Below are 9,874 nucleotides of genomic sequence, written 5' to 3'. Positions count from 1 at the left end.
ACTGGTAGTTGTTAGGATGCATTAGTGAGTCTGGACTTTGACCGTGTCTACATGTCAAAAGTTTTGCTTATCATATCTAGTCGAAAATCATCTGCTTATCATCCTTAAGAATTGCCTGCTTAGTATTCTTAAGTCTAGACACGTCTTACTGCATTTGGTGCATCGATAGTGTATAGACAAAATTCGTATCCTAGCGTATCTGTTGCTATAGACATTGCCTGACGAATTTCAAAGATTCTCCGTAATTCACGGGATTTTGAGTATTATAAATACATATGTAAATTATGTATTGAAGAATACCAAACCCAACTCCAATAATCTATTCCAAACCAAAAATTCATTTCCCCGACTGTACAAGATGAACTCCGCGTCCAGTTCGAATTCCTCCGACTCCGACAGCTACGCTGATATGGATTTCCATTCGGGCTCCGAAGGCAGCGTCACTGGAATGGATCAACCAATTTCTCATCATCTATTCTGGATGAATTGGGGATGGGTTCGTAGTATACTAAATTATTGGAGACAAGAAGAAGGTGATCCCTTTCACCCACCGAATTGCCCCATTGGCGACGAACCTGAAGCACTTACCGGCGAACCTGTTCGAGAAACCATTTTCTCTCTCATTTCTCGAGTATCTCGTCACGATTATATCCTATCCCATATTTCGGATCTTGTTCATTCGCTCACTCCAACCGCCAATCATCCTGGTGTACTAGCAGAAATTAACGAACTTCGCGCTCGTGTGACGGCTTTGGAGAACACGGTGTGAAGGTTACAAACACCAGCAGCAGCACCAGCAGCATAACCAGTACCGTTAATAACATCAACCTCGCAATCTTCAGTACCAGTAGCATCATCGACGTCAACGACATCATCAGCATCAACACCAACCGTATCATTACCACCACCAACAATCACATCAGCACCACGTACCTCAACATCATCATCATCTGAACTTCGAATATGATCTTTGTTCTACATATCATTCTACACCGATTACCTCTTCTTTACGTATCGTTCTTCGTTCGACATGACGATTATGTAATCTCTAATGTTTTGGAGATTATGTAATCTAGTAATAACGATAAATCAAATGAGTTGAGTATTTTATTGACTCATTAAATTCATAGTTACCTCCGAAGAAAATATATATGCAAATATATTTTCATAAAGATTGTAATTAAAAATTTCATTCGTACAAACTGTTAATGATGAAAATATTTTAACGGGTGGGTAGTACCCAAGGAATATTTAGAATTCACATTAACAAGTTACACTGTACATTCTTCGAATCTGATTCAACGATCATTTATTATCCTACTTACAATTACCGATATACGTATCCGTTCACCCCAGATTAACCATTTCCATTTAAATTTCATATTTGGATTTTTACCTATCCGAATCCAACAAGTGGCATAATGAAGAAACATTGGCAAAATAAAAATTGTTAGAAACAGATGAATTAATTAATTGAAATTGTGATAGGATTACACGCTAACTGTTCCGGCTAACTGTTCCCAGCTAACTGATTAATATTTAATTTATCGCAAGTTACATTCTTGAAATTTTAATTTCTGTACTTTACATACCGTCGGGACACATGTACAACAACACGTCGGATTAATTCTGAGACAACACGTTGTATAATGGGTCATGATATATATTTATTTATTTTACCCATTTTAAATAACGGGACACGTATACAAGGTTTCGACTTATCATATTGATCCATCTATATATATATTTCGGAACAACCATAGACACTCTATATGTGAAGGTGGGAGTTGGCTATACAGGGTCGGAGTTGATTCCAAAATATATATATACTTTGAGTTGTGATCGACACCGAGACCAGTACACGGGTCACGATACGTATTAAGTAATTCGAATATTATATATTTAGTTCATATATGAATTTATTGAACCATTGGACAATCGGACTATTGGACTGCTAACTTTGGACAATTAAAAATGAGTTAAAATGATGATTATTACATATGAAACTAAACAATCCTTCAAGTTTGCCACTTGATTCTATTTTAAACCTCATTTGTATCTTGACGATTACAATTCGCATTCACAACTTTTCATGATTCTTGAAAACATCTCGATCGAGAAGTTCAACCAGCCGCACCTCGTCTACGGAATAAAGATTTATGCATACAATTATGCACCTAAAAATTTTTGAACTCGAAGTTATAGTTAAAACGTATCCGCATCGAATTCCTTATCATCCATTAGCAAAAACAATCACGCGATTCCTTTTCAATTAACTAATTTTGTCACAGCTCCACTTCGATATCTCAGTAAGACTACTCTTATTACAATCTCGATATATATATATACGTTGTTCTTTCGCCATCGTTACCGGAGAACCTTTTATATTCCATCATATTACCATCAGCGTTTAATCATCTAAAAATACAATTCTCCTTAAACCATCTTGGTTTGATAACCAATGACCCAGATCCGATAACTTTGAAAATACTGACGAAGCAGCATGTTGTAGAAGGTCTTAATGACCAAATGTTGATGATAAAAGAAGGAAGTGTTAGGAACGCTCGATAGAAAATTGGTACTGAAAACCGGATTGAACAAACCATGAAGGAGACTCTGAACAAGTTACAAGGACTAAACTTGTACATAAAGAATTATGACGATTCTGTAGCAAACACCTTGCTTCTGAATCTAAACCCTTACGGGTCAATCTTCATCATCATCCTTCGACATTAGAAATTCCAAGATATTATCATATCTTTCATTATAAATATCCTCAATATTTCTGAAGATATTTTCACCACTATCCTTATCTGAAATCATTTATCTCTCTGTAATATCTGCGTTACAATATAAAGGAAACTGTGTTAGTTTCTAAATCCTTCAAGTTTAAAATAGGAATGTTCTGAAGCAGTGTTGGGAACTGATGCATGAACTAGTATAATATAATGAAACTTGATCAACTTCATTATATTACAGTAAGTCATGTTAAGTTTCTAATGGAATATGATGATTCACAGTACCGTCATCATGTGCCATGTTACACAACTTTTACATTCTATCCAATTCCGAAACATATTAAGAACAAATCATCTTGATAGTTCTATTTTCCTGGATATTCTGGTAATTTGACAAATCAAAATCGTGCCATTACCATTCCTTTCTTAGAGCATTAGCTATGTTCATTCCGAATTTTATACCTACGAATTTCGAACTATTGATCGCTTGACTCAAGGACGGGAAGAAGAAACGAAGGGACAAAGTCCCAAAATAGAAATTGGGGTATAGATTACAGCAAATAGGAGAGAGTATTAACTATGGATGACAATGATTATGGAAAACAGAAGCAGGAGCATCGAAATATAAGGAAAGATATCAAACCCAATAACCACCCAGAAACTACAAACCGTGTGTATCAATACGTATGGCGACGTAAAGACACGGGAGAATTAGAAACATTATAATTCCAAGAAAATCATAAAAGTGAATAGATTCTTCTAGCGGTAGATGAAAGAGAAGAATGAAAGATATGAAAGTTAGAAGTATAACAAAAATCAGAACGGGATGAAGCATTTTAAAGGATACCTTAAGGTATGAATTAGAGGAGGAAGAGTAAGAGATGTGAGGTATGGAAGTAAGAAAGGGAAGGAGGTGAATTTATAGTGAAATATCCGACAAAGAAATCGAAACAGATTATCGCATTAAATCAAAGGAGATCCTGTTTTCTAAATCATCGAAGAACCAAATCTTATTACATAAGATTTTCTTTAAATCCCTTAAATTCTGGAAATCAATCCTAATCTCGACATCGGTTAAAACAATTCTATATTCACTCATTTCATTCTTTTGTGATAGCTTCACTCGTGCGCTTCACATGACCGAATCGTTTTATCCATATCTTCCAATAATGATAAAACTCTATTAATACCTCATATTCGTCATGAAAACATTCCTATTGTTATTTATGACAACCTCTACCAAATTTCGGGACGAAATTTCTTTAACGGGTGGGTACTGTAACGACCCGGATTTTTCCGATCGTTTTACACTTATAAGATTAATATTTACATAAATTAAAACTTACCAACATGATAAGCAATCTAAATTGTTGAGATTTATGATTTTGAAAAGAGTTTTACATAACGTTTAACCGTCTAGTTTGACCGATGATATCACGAACTATACAATATATGTTAATTATACGTTTGTGTATATATATGTATATATACATATTTAACATGATTTAAGGATGTTTAAATATCTCATTTTGTATTAATAACAATAAGTTATAAGTATATTTTGAAACTACTAACTTAAGCTTTCAAAACGATAACTATACGTAACGTTATTTGACATAAATACTTACGACCTATAATGTTTATACATATATCGTATATATAATGTATTTAATCACTTTTAAAGACTTAAATACATAAAAAAAATATAAGTATATTCACAAAAGATAGCTATATTTGAATCCTCATTCCATTTTTCACAAGATTTCTATACGTATATCTAGAGTATATGTACTCGTATCATACCTAGCTTCTATACGTATTTACTATTGGTATATACACATCAAATCACCACCAACCAGCCCTTGTTCATGCCTTATGTATAAGGTAACTACTTTTGTTATTTAGTATGACAATTTCACATGATTAAAAGATCTTTTCACAAAATTACAAATTTATACACCTTTTACACCACCATAAATACATGCATCCATTTTCAATTTTTGGAACATCATTTCTCTAGCTAAACACACACACTTACTAGCCTCATGTCTCTCTAAGAACTCCAGCAAAAATCCTCTCAAGAATCACCTTAAACACCACCATAAAAAGATCAACAAAAACACTACAAAAATACAACTTTCAATTCAAGTTTATGTCTTAAGTTGCTTCCAATCTTTCATCCAATTTCATCACTCTTTTGGTTCTAGGTTTTTACTCCTCTTTTACAGCAATCTTGTCCAAGTAACTTGAGGTAGTAACTTTGTTCATAACCTTATTCGATTCATATATATATAGCTATCTTATTGTATGGTATACAATTTTAACAACAAAAACATAGTTTGAATGATTTCAAACTTGTTTGGAAACTAAATAGATCCTTCTAACTTAACTTTTAAAATACTTCAAGACCTGTAATATAACTTAAATATATGCTAATTTAACAAGGTATAACTTGGTTTTTCAAAGAATACCTTAAAAAACTGTTTTTATGACGTCGGAGTGCAACCGGGGGCTGTTTTGGGTTGGATAATTAAAAACCATCTTGAACATTGAATTGGAGGTTTATATTCTGGAAAAATGATATTTCTTATGAATATGTTAACACATAAAAATTTCATGATTTAATTCATAGTATAAGTATTTTTAGAAAAATGGTCATTAAATGATGTTTTTGTAACAAAAATGATTAACTTCATAAGTTTCACCAAAATTTGACCTATGACCTATGATTTCGAATACAAACTAAGGTATTTACAGTTCATATTCTTAAAGAGGGACTCGATCCAAGGAAGTGGAAAGTTGAATCAACGAAAACGGAGTTGTAACGAAGAAATTATGACCAAAACAAAATCGGATATCCAAGACTAGTTTAGCCACGAAAATAATTGGAGAAAATTAAATAAATCACATCTTCCTAAAGTAACATGATATTTTATACATATGTACTCATAATTTAATTTTATATGGTTCAGGATCACCCGTAAACAATACGAGAAGATTAATCATAAGATCCCATGATTGTACGCAACACGTCATTTGACAACACCGGTACTTTATGTACGCAACACGTCATTTGACAACACCGGTACCATGGGTCAAGATTAATCTCGACCAATACATATACGATGGGGGTTTTATTTATTTCATTGGGGGTTTATTAAACAACTAAATATGAACCATTAAAATTGAATTACTAACATCGGACTGCTAACTACGGACTAAGGAATTATTAAAAGTATTAAAAGTATTATAAGTATATATATGTGACGATTTTTTAAAAAGAAAAGGTATTGATATATTATATATGGATAGGTTCGTGATATCAATCGGAGACCAAGTCGAAATTACATATCTTCAAGACAAAAGTGAGTATATAGTCCCACTTTTAAACTCTAAATATTTCGGGATGAGAATACATGCATTTTTTGATTTACGTTATGGACACAAGTGATTAAAAATATATATTCTATGTTGAGTTGTACCACTGGCATACTTCCCTGTAACTTGGTAACTATTATTTACATGAGGTATTGTAAACGCGAATCCTGTTGATAGATCTATCGGGCCTGACAACCCCAACCGGACTGGACGACCAGTATTCAACGGTTGCACAGTACTTCGTTTCGGTGACTACACTTGGTACGGTGTAGTAAGATTTCATAATAAAGGGAATATGCGACGTTGATTAAATGTTAAGTATGGTTATCAAGTGCTCAACTACTTAGAATATTTTTATTAAAATGTTTATATATGAAATCTTGTGTTCCATTGTTATAACGCTGCTAGCATCAAACCTATATATCTCACCAACTTTATGTTGACGTTTTAAAACATGTTATTCTCAGGTATGAATTAAGTCTTCCGCTGTGCATTAGCTCATGTTAAGGATACTACTTGGGACCTTTTAAGCCATGATACAAAGACGTTGCATTCGAGTCATTGGAGTTCAATAGAGAATATAAATAAGTAAATGACAGATTAGGTCATTTGGATATTATGAAATGTTAGACGAAAATGTCAAATATTGATGTAATGATAGTTTGCCTTTTTAAGAATAAATGCAACGTTTGTAAAATGTATCATATAGAGGTCAAGTACCTCGCAATGTTATCATATGTTATTGTATTCGTCCCTATGGATTGGGTCGGGTCGTCTCATGTGGTATCAGAGCGTTGGTCTTAGCGAACCAGGCCTTGCATTAGTGTGTCTAACTGGTAGTTGTTAGGATGCATTAGTGAGTCTGGACTTTGACCGTGTCTACATGTCAAAAGTTTTGCTTATCATATCTAGTCGAAAATCATCTGCTTATCATCCTTAAGAATTGCCTGCTTAGTATTCTTAAGTCTAGACACGTCTTACTGCATTTGGTGCATCGATAGTGTATAGACAAAATTCGTATCCTAGCGTATCTGTTGCTATAGACATTGCCTGACGAATTTCAAAGATTCTCCGTAATTCACGGGATTTTGAGTATTATAAATACATATGTAAATTATGTATTGAAGAATACCAAACCCAACTCCAATAATCTATTCCAAACCAAAAATTCATTTCCCCGACTGTACAAGATGAACTCCGCGTCCAGTTCGAATTCCTCCGACTCCGACAGCTACGCTGATATGGATTTCCATTCGGGCTCCGAAGGCAGCGTCACTGGAATGGATAAACCAATTTCTCATCATCTATTCTGGATGAATTGGGGATGGGTTCGTAGTATACTAAATTATTGGAGACAAGAAGAAGGTGATCCCTTTCACCCACCGAATTGCCCCATTGGCGACGAACCTGAAGCACTTACCGGCGAACCTGTTCGAGAAACCATTTTCTCTCTCATTTCTCGAGTATCTCGTCACGATTACTTTGTATGGGCCACTCCATCTAGTTTCTCGGCCCATTTAACTCCATCTAGTTTCTCGAGTATCTCGTCACGATTACTTTGTATGTGGCCGTTGACTTTGAAGTTGCCAGTAGGTCCTTCCAATTCCACGTCTCCGTGTGGAAAAGCATGTACAACTTTGTATGGGCCACTCCATCTTGATCTAAATTTTCCAGCGAATTTCTTGAATCGAGAATTAAAGAGCAGAAATTTATCTCCAGGAACGAATTTTGTAGGAATCAATTTTGCGTCATGTGTAAGCTTCGTTCGTTCCTTGTAGATGTATGATGTTTCATATGCTTGGTCTCTTAATTCAGCGAGTTCGTTCATCTGCATCTTCAGATGCTTAGCGGTAACTGAGGGATCGAGGTTGCAGGTCTTCAGTGCCCAGAGAGCTTTATATTCGAGTTCTAGCAGAAGGTGACATGCTTTTCCATAGATCATGCGGTAGGGTGTAGTCCCTAGAGGATTCTAGTAAGCAGTCCGGAATGCCCACAGAGCATCGTCTAGTTTCTCGGCCCATTTATTTCCATGATGGCCGACAGTGCGTTCTAGGATTCTTTTGAGTGCTCTGTTTGTGACCTCTTCTTGTCCGTTAGTCTGCGGATGATAGACAGTGGACATTTTGTGGGTAACTCCGTATTGTTACATCACCTTCATAAATTGAGTATTGTAGAAGTCTGTGCCTCTATCACTTATTATAGAGCGGGGAGCTCCAAATCGGCAGAAGAGTCTCTTCAGGAAGTTGGTAACGACTTTGGCATCATTGGTTGGAAATGTTTAGGCTTCGACCCATCTGGAGACGTAATCTACTGCTACGAGGACAAAGTCTTTCCCATTAGACTTTGGGAATGGCCCCTTGAAGTCTAATCCCCATATATCGAAGATCTCGCAAGTTGGATATTAGTCCGAGGCATCTCATTCTTCATAGAGATAATACCTTGCCTTTGGCATGCGTCACAATGCTTTACAATCACTTGCGCATCTCGGAATATAGACGGCCAATAAAATCCTGATTCGTAGACTTTTCTTGCGGTTAAGTTTGCTCCATGATGACCTCCAGTTGGTCCGTGGTGACATTGGTGAAGGATCCCTACTGCTTGTTTTTCATCTACGCACCTCCTGATTATCTGATCAGGGCAAATTCTAAATAGGTAAGGATCTTTCCAGTAGTAGTTGATAATGCTAAAAATGAACATATATTTCATAGCATTATCCCTCAAGAAAGACAAGCTTTTAGTTGCAATTGTTCTATTTACAAGTGATATTCGTTTAAATAATAAAAGGTGAAGACAAAAGACAGATTCGATGATTTGAAGACGCAAATGACCAAAAAGCTAAAAAGTACAAAGTACAATCAAAGTGGTTCAAATTATTGATGAGAAACGTCTCAAAATTACAAGAGTACAAGACGCAAAACGCAAAGTATAAGATATTAAATAGTACGCAAGGACGTTCAAAAATCCGGAACCGAGACATGAACCAACTTTCAGTGCGCGACGCAACGGACCAAAAATTACAAGTCAACTATGCATAAGAATAAAATATAATATATAATTAATTATATATATTATTATATAATATAATTTTAAGCAGCCCACGTTTTGGATTTAATATGTGAGCTGGATTCCAGTCCTCCGCACTCGCGGAGCTTTTATGAAGGAAACCTCCGCACTCGCGGAGCTCTACAGTACAACGTAGGCCTATAAAAGGCATCGAATTCTGCACGAAAAAACACATCCTTTTTCAATCTTTTTCTCTTCTCTATCTCTCAATGTAATATATATATATATATATATATATATATATATATATATATATATATATATATATATATATATATATATATATATATATATATAATTTTAATTTTAATTTTAATTTAATAATAATAAGGGTATTTTAGCGAATGTTGTAAGTGTGTAAGTCGAAATTCTATCCGTGTAACGCTACGCTATTATTAATCATTGTAAGTTATGTTCAACCTTTTTAAATTAATGTCTCGTAGCTAAGTTATTATTATGCTTATTTAAGCCAAAGTAATCATGATGTTGGGCTAAATATTAAAATTGGGTTATTGGGCTTTGTACCATAATTAGGGTTTAGACAAAAGAACGACACTTGTGGAAATTATACTATGGACTATTAATGGGCTTTATATTTGTTTAATTAAATGATAGTTTGTTAATTTAATATAAAGATTTACAATTGGACGTATCTATAAATAACCACATACACTCGATCGGACACGATGGGCAGG

The sequence above is a fragment of the Rutidosis leptorrhynchoides genome, chromosome 3 (assembly GCF_046630445.1).
Source record: "Rutidosis leptorrhynchoides isolate AG116_Rl617_1_P2 chromosome 3, CSIRO_AGI_Rlap_v1, whole genome shotgun sequence".
NCBI lineage: Eukaryota > Viridiplantae > Streptophyta > Magnoliopsida > Asterales > Asteraceae > Rutidosis > Rutidosis leptorrhynchoides.
Note: the sequence above shows the minus strand (reverse complement) of the source record.